This window comes from Canis lupus, chromosome 1 (genome assembly GCF_011100685.1).
Source record: "Canis lupus familiaris isolate Mischka breed German Shepherd chromosome 1, alternate assembly UU_Cfam_GSD_1.0, whole genome shotgun sequence".
NCBI classification, from domain to species: Eukaryota; Metazoa; Chordata; class Mammalia; order Carnivora; family Canidae; genus Canis; species Canis lupus.
In genome coordinates this window covers 108,649,582-108,666,480 of record NC_049222.1, presented here as the reverse complement: position 1 = coordinate 108,666,480, position 16,899 = coordinate 108,649,582, and the positions used below count along the sequence as shown (strand labels likewise).

The window sequence follows — 16,899 nt, the reverse complement described above, 5'->3', positions numbered from 1 at the left end:
TTTACACTAACATTTTTTTTCATTTTTGGATACTTTCCATTGTATTCAACTTCATTTTCATATATATATATTTTTTTTTTCTTTCTTTCCTATTTGGGGATATAGTTTCCTCTAACAAACAGACCAAAATATACCCAAGATCTAGTTTATTGTTCTCTTCTATTCAACTTCTTTGATTTTATTTTCATTTTTATTCTTTTCCTTTTGGTTTCTGTTCTCTTCTGATTTGTGTGGTGTATATTTTTCTGGTGCCATTGTTGCCATTTTTGTATTTTCCCTCTCTTTAATTTATTCTTTTCTGGATATAATTACACGATAGAAGAACTCAGTCCCCCAAAAAGGAGAATAAGAGGCAGTACTCATGCCAGGGAGTTAATAAATAGGCATATAAGCATGATGTTGGAACTAGATTCAAAACAATGATTACAAAGATACTAGCTGGCTTGAAAAAAGCATGGAGACACTAGATAATCCCTTCCTGGAAAAATGAAAGAACCAAAATCTAATCAGGTCAAAATCAAAAAGGCTATTACTGAGCTGCAATAAAAAATGGAGGCCCGAACTACTAGGATAAATGAGGCAGAAGAGAGAGTCTGGGATATAGAAGAAAATTATGGAGAATAAAAAAGCTGAGAAAAAGAGAGATAAACAACTACTGGGTCACCGGGGGAGGATTTTGAGAGATCCATGATACCACAAAGCAAAACAATATTAGAATAATTGGGGTTCCACAGGAAGATGAAAGGTGGGAGCAAAATGCTTATTTGAACAAATTATAGCTGAGAACTTCCCTAATCTGGGGCAGGAAACATGCATCCAAGTCCAGGTGGCACAGAGAACCCCCCTCAAAGTCAATAAAAATAGGTCAACACCTCAACATATAACAAGTGAAACTTGTAAATTTCAGAGATGAAGCAGAAATCCTGAAAGCAGCTCTGGATAAGAGGTCCTTTACCTATAAAAGTAGAAACATAAGGCTGGCAGCGACCTGTCTACAGAGACCAGGTAGGCGAGAAGACTGGCATGATATATTCAAGGTGCTAAGTGAGAAAAACGTACAGGCAAAAAAATTTTATCCAGCAAAGGTGTCATTCAGAATAAAAGGAGAGATAAAAAGTTTCCAGGACAAACAGAAACTAAAAGAATTTGACTCACTAAACTGGCCCTGCAAGAAATATTAAAGGGGATGCTTTAAGGGAAGAGAGCCCAAAAGGAACAAAGACCAGAAAGGAACAGAAGAGTATACAGAAACAGTGACTTTACAGGTAATACAATGACACTAAATTCATATCTTTCAAAAGTTACTCTGAATGGAAATGGGCTAAATTCCCCCAATCAAAAGACACATGGTATCAGATTAGATTTTTTTAAAAAGCAAGACCCATTGATATATGTGTCTACAAGAGATTCATTTTAGGACCAAAGACACCTCCAGATTGAAAGTGGAAAGGTGGGACCATTTATCATGCTAGTGGACATCAAAATGAACTGGGGTGGCAATCCTTATATCAGACAAACTAGATTTTAAACCAAAGGCTGTAATAAGAAATGAAGAAGGACACTAGATCATAATTAAAGGGCCTATCCAACAAGAAGATCTAACAATTATAAATATTTATGCCCCTAACTTGGGAAAAGCCAATTATATAAACCAATTAATAACAAAATTGAAGAAACACATTGATAATAATACAATAATAGTAGGGGACTTAAACACCCCACTCATGGCAATGGACAGATCATCTAAGCAGAAGATCAACAAAGAAACAAGGGCTTTGAATAACACACTGGACCAGATGGGCTTCACAGATATATTCAGAATATTTCATCCTAAAGCAACAGAATACATATTCTTCTCAAGTGCACATGGAGCATTCTCCAGAATAGATCACATATTGGGTCACAAATTATGTCTCAACTGGTACCAACCAAAAGACTGGGATTATTGCCTGTATACTCTCAGAACACAATGCTTTCAAACTGGAACTAAATCACAAGAGAAACTTTGGAAGGAACAAATACTTGGAAGTTATAGAGCATCCTACTAAAGAATGAATGGGTCAACCAGGAATTTAGAGAAGGATTTTAAAAATTCATGGAAGCAAATGAAAATTAAAACACAATAGTTCAGAACCTTTGGGATGCAGCAATGGTGGTCCTAAGAGGGAACTATATAGCAATATAAGCCTTTCTCTCAAGAAACAAAAAATATCTCAAAGATAACCTAACCTTACACTTAAAGGAGCTGGAGAAAGAACAGCAAATAAAACCTAAACCAAGAAAGAGAAGAGAAATAATAAAGGTTAGAGGAGAAATCAATGAAAACCAAAAGAACAGTAAAACAGATCAATGAAACTAGGAGCTGGTTCTCTGAGAGAATTAATAAGATCAATAAACCCTAGTCAAACTTATCAAAAACAAAAGAGAAAGGACCCAAATAAATAAAATCATAAATGAAAAAAAGAGAGATTACAACCAACATCAAAGAAATACAAAAAAAATTACAAGAACATACTATGCACAACTATATACCAATAAATTAGGCAATCTGGAAGAAATGGATGCATTCCTAGAAACATATAAACTAACAAAACTGAAACAGGAAAAATAGAAAAGCAGAGCAGACTCATAACCAGCAAGGAAATTGAAGCAGTCATCAAAAATCTCCCAACAAACAAGAGTCCAGGACTAGATTATTTCCCAAGGGAATAATACTAAGCATTTGAAGAAGAATTAATACCTATTCTTCTGAAGATATTTCAAAAAATAGAAATGGAAGGAAAACTTCCAAATTCATTCTATGAGGCCAGGATTACCTTGATCCCAAAACCAAAGACCCCACAAAAAGGATAATTACAGACCAATATCCCTGATGAACATGGATGCAAAAATTCTCACCAAGATACTGACCAATAGGGTCCAACAGTACATTAAAAGGATTCTTCACCACGACCACGTAGGATTTATACCTGGGCTGCAAAGGGTAGTTTAACATCCACAAATCAATCAGTGTGATACACTACATTAATAAAAGAAAGGACAGGAACCATATAATCCTCTCAATTGATGCAGAAAAAACATTTCAGCCTTTCTTGATTAAAACCCTCCACAGTGTAGGGATAGAGGGAACATACTTCAATATCATAAAATCCATAAATGTAAAGCCCACAATGAATATTATTATCAATGGGGAAAAACTGAGAGCTTTTCCCTTAAGGTCAGGAACACAACAGGGATGTCCACATGCACCACTGCTTCCTAGCCTTAGCAATCAGACAACAAAAAGAAATAAAAGGAACCCAAATTGGCAAAGAATAAGTCAAACTCTCACTCTTTGCAGATGATAGGATACTCTATGTGGAAAATCCAAAAGACTCCACCCCAAAATTGCTAGAACTCATACAGGAATTCAGCAAAGTAGCAGGATATAAAATAAATGCACAGAAATCAGTCACATTTCTATACGCTAACAATGAGACAGAAGAAAGACAAATTAAGGGGTCGATCCCATCTACAATTGCACCAATAACCAGAAGATACCTGGGAATAAATCTAACCAAAGAGGTAAAGGATCTATACTCTGAAAGCTATAGAACACTTATGAAAGAAATTAAGGAGGACACAAAGAAATGGAAAAACATTCCATGCTCATGGATTAGAAGAACAAATATTGTTAAAATGTCTATACTACCTAGAGCAATCTACACATTCAATGCAATCTCTATCAAAGTACAACATCTCTATCAACATCTTTCACATGGCTGGAACAAAGAATCCTAAAATTTGTATGGAAACAGAAAATACCCCAAATACCCAGAGGAATGTCAAAAAAGAAAACCAAGCTGGGGGCATCACAATTCTGGACTTTAAGTTCTCTTACAAAGCTCTAAGTATCAAGACTGTATGGTACTGGCATAAAACAGACACATAGATCAAGGAAGAGAATAGAGAACCCAGAAATGGACCCTCAACTGTATGGTCAACTAATCTTTAACAAGGCAAGAAAGAACACCCAATGGAAAAAATACAGTCTCTTCAACAAATGGTGTTATAAAATTTGGACAGGTACATGCAGAAGAATGAAACTGGACTATTTCTTTACACCATACACAAAACAGACTCAAAATGGATGAAAGACCCAAATGTGAGACAGGAGTCCATCAAAATCCTAAAGGAGAACACAGGCAGCCACCCGTGACCTTGGCTGCAACTTCTTGCTAGACACATCTCCAAAGGCAAGGAAAACAAAAGCAAAAATGAACAATGTGGACTTCATCAAGATAAAAAGCTTTTGTACAGCAAAGGAAATGGCCGACAACCTACAGAATGGAAGAAGGTATTCGCAATTGACTTACCAGACAAAAGGCTAGTATCCAAAATCTATAAAGAGCATATCAAACTCAACACTCAAACAAATAATCCAGTCAATAAATGGGCAGAGGACATGAACAGACATTTCTCAAAAGACATACAAATGGCCAACAGACACATGACAAAACATCACTCGGCATCAGGAAAATACAAATCAAAACCACAATGAGGTATCACCTCACACGATCAGAATGGCTAATTTTAACAAGTCAGGAAACAACAGATGTTAGTGAGGATGTGGAGAAATGGGAACCCTCATACACTGTTAGTGGAAATGCAAACTGGAGCAGCCACTCTGGAAAACAGTAGGGAGTTTCCTCAAAAAGTTAAAAATAGAGCTTCCCTATGACCCAGCAATTGCACTACTGGGTATCTACCCCAAAGATATAAATGTAGTGATCCAAAGGGGCATCTGCACCCCAAAGTTTACAGCAGCAATGTCTACAATAGCCAAACTATGGAAGGAGCCCAAATGTCCATCAACAGGTGAATGGTTAAAGATGTGGTCTATATATATACAATGGAATATTACTTAATCATCAAAAAAATGAAATCTTACCATTTGCAATGACATGGATGGAACTAGAGGTATTCTGCTAAGTCAAATAACTCAATCAGAAAGACAATTATCATATGATTTTTCTTATATGTGGAATTTAAGAAACAAAACAGAGGATCATAGAGGAAGCGAGGGAAAAAAAATAATAAGAAATCAGAGAGGGAGACAAACCATAAGAGACTCTTAGCTATAGGAAACAAACCAAGGGTTGCTGGAGGAGAGGAAGCTGGTGGGATTGGGTAACTAGGTGATAGACATTAAGGAGGGCAGGGGATGTAATGAACACTGGGTGTTACATAAAACTGATGAATCACTGAACTCTACCCCTGAAACTCATAATATGCTATATGTTAATTAAGTGAATTTAAATTAAATTTTAAAAAGAAAGGCATGTGGAATGTAGAGTACCATTGTTAGTTCACCAGTGAGTGACATGGGTGGCAAACGATTCGCCCAGAGACGAGAGCCAACGAGCAAGATAGAATTGGTTGCTTTTCCTATTGGAGCCTCAGTGTTCATGTAAGTTCTCTGCACAGTGGTTAGGTGTGGACAACCTCTTCCACCCTCTCTATAATCTCTAAGAATTTTCATTAGATATATGTGCATTCTTTGCACTATAACTGTATTTATTTTTATAACTAGGCTCCACACCCAACTATGGAGCTTGGACTCATAACCCTGAGGTCAAGAATCAAAAGTCATATACTCTACCACCTAAGCCAATCAGACACCCCTGTATATATATTTTTTTATTTTTATTATTGAATTATAACTGACATTCAGTTAGTTTCCGGTGTACAACACAATGATTTGACAACTCTATGCCATACTCAGTGCTCACCACGATGAATGTCATCCCCAGCTGTCACTATAGAACATTATTACAATATTACTAACTGTAATCCCTATGCTATACTTTTCACCTCCATGACTTTTTTTATAACTGAAGATCTGGACCACTTGTTCCCCTTCCTCTATTCCGCCCATGCCCCATCCCCTTCTCCCTGACAGCCATGAGTCTGTTCTCTGTATTTGTCATATAATCTGTACACTCAAACCTTCATCTCCATTTCTGTCACTTCCTCCACTGCTTTTTGGATCATTTCTTCAAATTGACCTTCCAGGCACTAATTATCTGTTCTGGTTTTTTTTTTTTTCCTGAAATACATTGCTGAATTCACCTATTCAGATTTTACTGTCATGCTGTTCTTCAAAGATAATATTAGCTAATAATCGAAAAGCACAATGTTTTTTTGTGCTGGTAAAGAAATCTCTCCTTACCTCTATTTGTGAATTTCTTTTCCAACCAAGCTACACCAAATCATAAGTCCACTGAGCTGTACATGTCTGTGTTTTCTTGTGAAACCATCTCTCCTTCTAGTATTTCTTCCTCCCCTCTCTGAGTGTTTCCCCACATTTCTTGTTGTCTCATCTATTTCCAACATAATTAGAATTATGTGCATGCTGGTGCCAGGATGATAGAAAGTCGCTAACACTGCAAACATTGCTGAACAAATCCACATCCTCAGACAACAATGCAGAGCTAGGCTACCTTGTGCAACATTTTACTGTAGTTTCAACATCCAGCCACAGTACAAATGCAAGAGATACATGAACTAGTCTGGGGCTCTTTGACCCAGAGAAGAGAAGACACGGTCATTACTCTTGTCACCAAATCTCTGAATAAATATCCTGGGGAAGACTACATTTGTGTGTTCCCAGATGGAGTCTGAGGGGTAGCACATGGGCACTGAAATTTTGGGGAAGGGGGTGTTAATCAGCCACCATAAGCAATCCATGCATAGTGGCTGTCAAAAATGCCAATCCGGTTTAACTCGTTTCCACCAATACAGCTGATGGAAAGTAGTTCATGACAAAATTCAGTCCATAGACATCATCTGGGCTCCATAGGTAAGGAGATTTCCATTAGTTGGTGTAGTCCAGCAGAGTTTAAAAATTCACTGCCAGTGAAGCTGTCCTTGGTCAAGGATCCAGTGTCCGGGAGTTGAAAATTTGGAGCACATGTGTGTCTATTCGTTAAGAGAAGGAATCCTACTTTCTTCTGGGTCTCTAATTGGTATGCCATTCTCAAAACTTGACCTATCCCTGATCTGGCAGGAATGACTGGCAGAAGGGAACATGGAACTATATATTATTGAATTTAGCACTGGAATTGAGTAAAGTTCTGTCTTTTGACTGCTGTGTAGTTTCCATTCTCAAAATCTTTCTCTACCACAATCATACTTCCCATTTCAGTGTGAACACAAGAAATAGCTTTCCCACTTTGTTTTAATTCTGTTGACAACTCATTATAACAGAGGCTCTTCCCTGAGGAGTGGAGACCATGGATCTACTTGTACTTGCTTTGGCTCTTCTCACCATACTCTGTGACCCTCCTCTCTCAGACTCTCTCTATCTGTCTCTTTCTCTCTCTCTTCATCTTTTGTGTTCATGCTTTCTCATACTTAGATGCCCCAGCATCTCCCAGACCCTAGTCCCATTCATTTCTTCAGATATTCTGAGTTGGAGTTGGGAGGATTTCATAATCTAGCCAGTATAGAACTCATAAAGAAGCTAAATTCTTGTAAAATAACTTTAGTTCCTAGAGGCAAAACCAGTGACTTGGAAGTCAGTGAGTTACATACAGACTTTGGATTCATGCCTAGGGTTCTATTCTTTTTTTAAGATTTTATCTATTTATTCACGAGAGACACAGAGAGAGAGGCAGAGACATAGGCAGAGGGAGAAGCAGGCTTCCTGCAGGGAGCCCAATGTGGGAACTCAATCCCAGGACTCTGGGATCACGACCTGAGCCGAAGGCAGGTGCTTTGAGCCACTCAGGTACCCCTCATGCCTAGGGTTCTACTCCTAATGGAGCTATATCCTCACTCTGCAAATAGGTCTATATAGGCTAATCCCCCTGGAGCAGGGGCGTGAGGAAAAAATGGGGACGAAGTGTGAAAAAGATTCACTGTAAAATATGACTAATTGCCATATTCATTGTTACTGCAGTAAGAAAGGAAAATCCAATTTTCAAAAATAGCTCATTGTCCAGGAAATTATTTCTCAAACTCTAATCCAAATCCTTTGCACTATAAACTCTCAGCACTCATCATACTGACACAAGAGACGAATCTGACATATCAGAGTACTCTGACTCACAGAAGGAAGGAAGCTACCATAGATAAACAGCAAATCTATGAATAAAAAACAGAACCACGATGTTATCAATTACATCACAATTTTTTTTTAAAAATGGAAATACAGGCCACCTTCCCGGCTGCTGGTTGCTGACGGCATAGGGCCCTGTGAAGTGAAGATTTAATTCCAAGGTCATGGCAAAACATCTGAAGTTCATTGCCAGGACTGTGATGGTACAGGAAGAGAACGTGGAAGGTGCATACAGGACCCTAAACAGAATCCTCACCACGGATGGGCTCATCGAGGACATTAAGCGATGATGGTACTATGAAAAGCCTTGTCGCAGAAGACAAAAAGAAAGCTATGAAACCTGCCAGCGTATCTACAACATGGAAATAGCTCACAAGATCAACTTCTTGATGCGAAAGAACCGGCCGGATCCATGGCAGGGCTGCTGAGGCCTGTGGATAGTAGGCCCAGTATGAAAATCCCTATCCAGCTAATCTCCTTTCTTTCTCTGATCCCATTTTCTCTTACTTTTCTTGTACTAAATTCAGTCACATACATGTAAGAAAGCCTGCATACATAGAGGCAGTCGCATAGTTAACAATGGACCCTGTCTTTCATTACATGAAAAAGAAAGTAAGTCAGAAAGTAGTCTAACCAAAAAAAAAAAAAAAGTAGTCTAAGAGTAGAACGGTAGTTGCCAAGCATTGGTTGGGAGTGGGGCATGGGTAATTAGTGTTTAATGGGTACAGAATTTTAGTTGGGGAACCTGAAAAAGTTTCAGAGACAGATGATGGTGATAGTTGCACAACACTGTGAACATGCTTAATGCCTCTGAACTGTACATTAAATGGTTAAAATGGCAAATTTCACATATATTTAGCTATATTAAAAATGTATTAGGGAGGGAAAGGGGGGAGGGGAAAAATTATTAAATAGTCTAAGAGAGGTGAAGAACTTTTCTAAAATGTAGTGAAATTTCCTACCCAATTCTTATGAAACCCAAAGCAGGACATTATTGGAAAAGCATCTGTTACTTTTACTGAACTGTCCCCGTCTACCAACTGTTAAATAAAAGGAGAGGAGGCATTTATATATGTGGAATAAGTTGCCACTGAAACACCCCCAAAAAATGGAAATACAGGGAGGATTACTTTCTCTTGTCTTGTTAAAGAGTACATTTTAGGGCAGTCCGGGTGGCACAGCGGTTTAGCACCGCCTGTAGCCCAGGGCGTGATCCTGGAGACCCTGGATGGAGTCCCACGTGAGGCTCTCTGTATGATGCCTGCTTCTCCCTCAGCCTGTGTCTCTGCCTGTGTCTCTCTGTCTCTATGAATAAATAAATAAAATCTTTTAAAAAAATAAAAAATAAAAATAAAGAGTACATTTTAAGTATGGTACCAGTTGTGTTCTGGAATCATTTTTGAGAACAATAATTTAGAGTTTAAAGAAAAATTGACTATATATTAATGTAGACATGATGAGCGTTTTTAAAAAGATTTTATTCATTTATTCATGAAAGACACGGGGCGGGGGGGAACACAGGCAGAGGGAGAAACAGGCTCCCTCCTGGGAGCCCCATGCGGAACTTGATCCTGGAACCCAGGATCACACCCCAAGCTGAAGACAGACACTCAACCGCTGGGCCACCCAGACATCCCTGATGAGTTCTTTAAAGCCAAAAATCCTTCCTTAGAACTTTTCAAACAGTACTAAAAGGCCACAGAAGCATCTCACAAGAGAAGTAATTATATTGCATATTGTGGCAAAGCTCACCAAAGAATAGCTAGAAAATTACTAACGCCTAGAAGAGCTGACACTGCTGCATTTCTGCAGGGTATAAATTCAGCTCAAAGAAATAAAGCCATCATGTTGTGGAAATCACACAGAAATGAGATGGATCCCCACTTGAAATTTTGTCCAAATATTAAGAGTGATGATCCCCACCACACTCCCCCCACCCACATATACCCCAAAGAGACTATGAAAGCTTTATTTATCACTCACATATCAAGAATCTTGGAGAGAGCAGGGTGATTCCCAAGCAGGTCTAAAAATAGCATGAGAGAGCAGAGAAGGAAGACTGACTTGAAGGTTTCATGTCATTAGTGAGTGGCTGGGGTGAGGATTCCCACTCACAGGAAGGGGCTCCTGTGCTTTGAACTCTCACAGGCAAACAAGCTTGCCCAGTTGAGCAGCAGAAGAGGAAGAAGGTGTCCGCAGTCAGACATCAAAAAAATGGAAGGGGGATCAAGTGGCACTTGGCTGGCTCAGCCAGTGGGATATGCGCCTGCTGATCTTGGGATTGTAAATCCAATCCCACATTGGGTGTAGAGATTACTTCAAAATAAAGTCTTAAAAAAAAGAGTCAAATTCTTTATCACACGCTGCCATTTTACAACACTATGATAACTTGCTAAAATAGAGATTTTGCTTCAAACGTGAAGACCAAGTCAGTATCTGGAGAACTTTTGCCTTAAGGAAAATATATAGCCAAGGCTAATTATTAAAGGACATCTTATCTGCTCTTATAGACATGCTTGGCAACAGGCAATGCTAAAGTAACTATTTTGAATCTTCTGGTTTATCCTGAGCAACTATTGTGGGCATTTGTACTGCTGGTACCATAGCTCAAATCAAGGCAGTGGTGCAAATAAACAAGGCCATTCCTTGTATTCTTCACCACTGTGCACTTACAAAACAAAACAAGTCAGTTTCACTGAAGTCCTGGATGAAGCAAAATACACATTATCAGTCTTATTAAATATCACCCCCTGAATGCAACCCGTGTACAATACATACATATATACCAAAAACTTTCGAGGAGGTATGCATAAAGTCTACCTGCTGCATAGCAAAATATGCCATCTACTCAAAGAAAATTAACTTTGCTATTTAAAAAAATCCTTGGGACACCTGAGTGGCTCAGCGGTTTGAGTGTCTGCCTTTGGCTCAGGGCATGATCCCAGGATCCGGGATCGAGTCCCACATAGGGCTCCTTGTGGGGAACCTGCTCTCCCTCTGCCTATATCTCTGCCTCTCTCTCTGTGTGTCTCTCATAAATAAATAAATAAATAAATAAATAAATAAATAAATAAATAAATAAATAATATTTGTAAATCCTTTTTTAAATTTTTTTAAAGATTTTATTTATTTATTCATGAGAGACACCAAGAGAAAGAGAGGCAGAGACACAGACAGAGGGAGAAGCAGGTTCCATTCAGGGAGCCCGACATGGGATTTCATCCCAGGACTCCAGAATCACACCCTGGGTGGAAGGCAGGCGCTTAGCCACTGAGCCACCCAGGGATCCCCAAAATCCTTTTTTTAATTGAGTATACTGTAGCCCCAACGTGGGACTGAAACTCACCACCCAGAGAGCAAGAGTCACATGCTTTACTGACTGAACCAGCCAAAAGTCCCAACTTTGCTATTGTTTGAGTCATAAGACTAGCTCCTTTTTTTTCATAGAATACCATTTTTACTCAAAAGAATAACAGATAGACCAACTGTGGTTGTTCAGACCTGAGTATTTGGTGAATATTTTCTTGAAGATCAACAAAGCCTGTTGTTTCAAGGAAAATAACAAATAGCACACTTCGCCAATAATAAAATTTGAGGGGTGCCTGGGTGGCTCAGTCAGTTAAGCATCTAACTCTTGATTTCTACTCAGGTCATGATCTTGGGGTCATGAGATTGAGCCCCACATGGGCTCTGCACTGGGCATGGAGCCTGTTTGAGATTCTCTCTCTCTCCCCCTCTGCTCATCCCCCTTGTGCTCTAAATAAATAAATAAAATCTTTTTTAAAAATTATCTTTATTTCTAGAAGTTGTATATTATGTGTGTTTCCAAGTTGTTTCTTGTTTATGCATCTTTTAAAAACTCAATGTTTATGTCATTGAAGATCGACTTATTTATTTACCAAATTATTTTGTATTTCTCTTTTTTAAAAAAATATTTTATTTATTTATTCATGAGAGACACACAGAGAAAGGCAGAGACATAGGCAGAGGGTGAAGCAGGCTCCATGCAGGAAGCCCAATGTGAGACTTGATCCCAGAATTCCGGGATCATGACCTGAGCCAAAAGCAGATGCTCAACCGCTGAGCCACCCAGGTGTCCCTATTTTGTATTTCTGATAATTTCAGAAGACATACAGCTTCAGGCTATTTTAACATCTGAAATTCCTAGGATTCTCTTTTTTTTTTTCAAGATTTTATTTATTTGACACAGAGAGAGCACAAGCAGGGGGAGCAGCAGAGGAAGATGGAGAGGGAGAATCAGGCTCTCCACTGAACAGAGAGCCCAACACAGGGGATCCTCTATGACCTGAGCTGAAGGCAGACGCTTAACTGACTGAGCCACCCAGCGCTCCTGGATTAAACTTGATTTAAACCATCTATTTTTTTTTTCCATGGATTCAGGCATCTATTCTTCCATGGTGTCATTGATTTAAGGAAACCTCCCTGAAAATAACTCTATACCAGGCTCTGAGCATGGTATGCCTTCTCAGATAAATCCTAGTCTAGTAGTAAATAAACTCTAGGTAGCAAATAATAATCAGCAAAATGAACTACAGAGAATTTGTCTAGAATTGTTTTTATATTTTTTAAAGATTTTAGTTATTCATTTGACAGCATAAGCAGGGGAAGCAGCAGAAGGAGAGGAAGAAGCAGGCTCCCTGCTGAGCCGAGAGTCCGATGCAGGGCTCCATTCCAGGAACCCAGGATCATGAGCCTAAAGGAAGGCAGATGCTTACCGGACTAAGCCACCGAGGTGCCCTAGAATTTACCTTGGACTGAGGCCCATGGTACTGACACAAACTTTCCTCCATCTATAGATGCATTTCTCCAAGCAACTCAAGACTACTGACCTAAGGAATCAGTAGCTGCGGGTGAGGTTAGCAGGTCCCATATTTGTGGGGGTAACATCTTGTCGGCCCTGGCTGTCCCAGACTACCTAACAAGATCTCAACCCTTTCAGACTGTGGCCTGGAGATCTGGTGTAGGCTTCTCATTGCTTCTCTTGGAACTTCAGTAAGCCTTGACATTTAGCCCATGCCTTCCACCACAGTAATCGTGATAAATTATCTTGATATTTAAATGTTCAGATTTTCAAGTAGATAGACCCACCCTTCATACCTCTTTCTTCCGTTAGTTGTATTGCCCCCCCCAAGACTAATCGATCTGAGAGACTAACTACACAGTTTTCTTAGACCTACAGAGATTTATATGAAAGATGTGCTTGTTTTGTTTCTCTTAACAAGGCTTGCCCTCAAAAGATGATCGGTTTCAACATTTAGCTGAGCCCGAATGAAAAGTCAGAGCCTTCACTGGGATGAAAATTATTTCAAAGTGGGATGGACCTTGAAACAGAGCCCCATGCTTCAACATTAAAGGTAGTTATACCAATCTGATTTAAAATCTTCCCCCAATACACAGTCTCTCTTCCCAAGGAAGGAACACGTAAGATCTTCAGGGTGCTCATCTCATTCATTACCAGGCAAAAAATTAAATAAGCAACAGAAAAATGAATCAAGCCCAAAGAAAATCTCTTTCAGCACACCTGGGACGTATGGAGACAAAAGAGGAATTTTGCCAGGTGACCAGCTGAGGTGATGGATTACCATCAACTTTCATGAATTGTTTTGTTGTGTTGTTTTGAGAAGTAATTGAGTCAGTGGGTATGTACTTATTAAAGTTGTATCCTTCCACGCATGTATTTGGGAAACCCATAACAAAATGCCAATTGTACATGTAGTTAATCTTGATAAATTGATAAATTGATTGGCCATTTTAATGAAAAGACTTCCCACCTCCCATCTTGGTTCCTCTAAAGAAGGTGCACTGGGGGAATTGGGAGAAGGTTTTGTCACTGAACTGCCAATCAAAGACCACCTGGGGTGCCTGGCTGGCTCGGTCAGTGGAGCATGTGACTCTTGATTTTGGGGTCGTGGGTTCAAGTCCCATGTTGGGTATAGAGATTGCTTAAAAATAAAAATCTAAAAAAGTATTAGTTATTTAGCTTTGGGATCTCAAACCCCCTATTCCTATTCCAGAGCTCTTTCTTTGTATTCCATGTTGGCTAAAACACAGCCCAATAAACCATGCTTCCTGCAGCTGTCATAACAAACTATCACAAATTTGGTGGCTGAAAACAATAGAAATGTCTTCTCTCACAGCTCTCAAGGCCAGAAGTCCCAAATCAAGGCATTGGCAGAGCCCCACTCCCTCTGGAGGCTCCAGGGCAGAAGACTTACCTCCTCAAGCCTCTGGTGGCCCCAGGTGTCCTTGCTCTGTGGCTGCAATGCCCCTCCTCCATCTTCCCATTGCCTCTTCTTCTGTGTATATGTCTCTCTCAAAACCGGTCTTGTGGGGCAGCCCAGTTGGCTCAGCAGTTTAGCGCCACCTTAGGCCCATGGCCTGATCCTGAAGACCTGGAATCAAGTCCTACATGGGGCTCCCTGCATGGAGCCTACATCTCCCTCTGCCTGTGCCTCTGCCCCCCACCCCTCTCTGTGTCTCTCATGAATAAGTAAATAAAATCTTTAAAAAACAAAATCTGTCTCGCTTTTCTAAGGATCCATGTGAACTTCGTTTAGGGCCCGCTTGGATGACTGGGCATATGCTCCTCTACTTAGGGTCCTTATTTTGACCACCTGTTTTACTACTTCAGGTCACGAACACTCACAGGTTCCAGGGATTTGACATGGATATCTTCAGAGGAGCCATTTGCCAATCTACTCTAAATGGAAGACTCTTTTGGTAGATTTTGTTCAACTTTCAGCCAGTAAGAATATATAGCAAGCTGACTTCATTGTCCTGAGATTTCTATTTTTACCTAATGGATGATTTGTTGGCATTGTTTTTGGGTTTTTTGGGGGGAAGGGTGTTTGTTTGTTTGTTTGTTTAAGGATTTTATTTATTTATTTGAGACAGAGAGAGCACATACAGGAGCAGAGGGGTAGAGCAGAGGGATAGGGAGAAGCAGATTCCCTACGGAGCAGGGAGCCCGCCAAGGGGCTCCATCCCAGCACGCCGAGAACATGACCTGAGCTAAAGGCAGACACTTAACAGACTGAGCCACCCCAGTGCCCCGGCATTGTTGTTTTAATAGAAAATTATATTAATAGGCAATTCGGTGCTTACATAGCACATATTATACACCAAGAATTTCCCAAAATTTTGTGTTGTGTGTATTGACTCCTCTAATCTTCAAAACAAGTCTACTTTGTGTTTATGATCATTAATCTTAAAAATAATAATTATTATTATTAATCTTCATTTCATAGAAAAGTAAAGTAAGGCACAGAAAAATGAATTAATGCTACCGTGGTCATATATCCAGGGAGCAGTGGGTCCAGAATTTAAGTCTAACTTCTGTCCCTCAGTCTAGATGGCAACCACTCTATTTTTACCGCCTCTCCGACCTCTGATGAAGTATCCATCCCTTCTAGGCTATCATGATCCCAGGATAACTATTGGATAAAAATATCATTTGTATTGTTTATTGGATTACTATGTCTTAACTATCCAATTTAGTAGCTTATACTGCGATTGAATATGCACGATGGAGTTACATACTAGAAGACAAATTCAAAAATCTTTCTTATTGAAAGACATCCCAAGTCTTTGAAAATTTTATATAACCCAGAATATCGACACATTAGAGATTTCTGAATTTCAGAGGTCTTGAATACAAATTAATTTGATCTCTTCAGCCAAACTCATGAGTATTAAGACCATACCTTAGGCAGGTTTTGTTTGGAATAAAGACTAGTTATAACTAACATCCAATAATAAAGTCTGCTATTCTTTCTAAATAGCAGACTTTCTAACCTGACTATTAAATTTCTGCTTAAATGATGGGCATTGTGTATGGTAAGCCTTAGAAGTTATGAACAAAGATATCTTCTTCAAGAACAGGTTTCTAGGGATCCCTGGGTGGCGCAGTGGTTTAGCGCCTGCCTTTGGCCCAGGGCGTGATCCTGGAGACCTGGGATCAAATCCCATGTCGGCCTCCTGGTGCAAGGAGCCTGTTTCTGTCTCTGCCTCTCTGTGTGTGTGTGTGTGTGACTATCATAAACAAATAAAAATTAAAAAAAAATAACAGGTTTCTAATTTTCTTATCAGCAGATAGAGTGGAGATACATTAACTTAACCTGATCCAACACAGCCTGATTGATGCTGGGCTGCAGGCTTGTAGGACGACAACTACCTGTTTTCACCCTCTTAAAAGTTACCCAGTGATCATAATGGGATATTTACCAGAACTACTACTGATTGGTTTGTTCAGAAATTTGATGATTTACCTTTGATACGGACCATTCTCAAGAAGTAACAGTGAGTTTGATTACAGCCTTGTGGACACAGAGTCAACAGATACATATTTTTTAAAGCTTTTATTTATTTATTCATGAGATACAGAGAGAGAGAGAAGCAGAGACACAGGCAGAGGGAGAAGCAGGCTCCGTGCCCGGAGCCCGATGTGGGACTCGATCCCAGGAACTCCAGGATCACATCCTGGGCCAAAGGCAGGCGCCAAACTGCTGAGCCACCCAGGGATCCCAACAGATACGTATATTTTATATGGCTTGTCTTCTAAAACTCACCATATCTATGAATTTTAAAAGCCTCATTTACCCATTTTATTCTGTACAACATTGCTTCTGACAAGGAAAATCATTTATCATGAAGAAAGTGCAGCAATGGGCTTACACTGATAGAATTCGCTAGTCTTGTTCTGTGTCCATCACTAATTAAGAATTGGCAGGTAGAAACAGATATAGTCTATTTAAAGTTAATTTATGGCACCCTGTGAA

General features: G+C 39.5%; 1 pseudogene; it reads left to right on the top strand.

Annotated features, from left to right (window-relative positions):
- The first annotated feature begins 8,238 nt into the window (after positions 1–8,238).
- Positions 8,239–8,529, top strand: LOC100686798 (annotated as a pseudogene).
- The last annotated feature ends 8,370 nt before the right edge of the window (positions 8,530–16,899 follow it).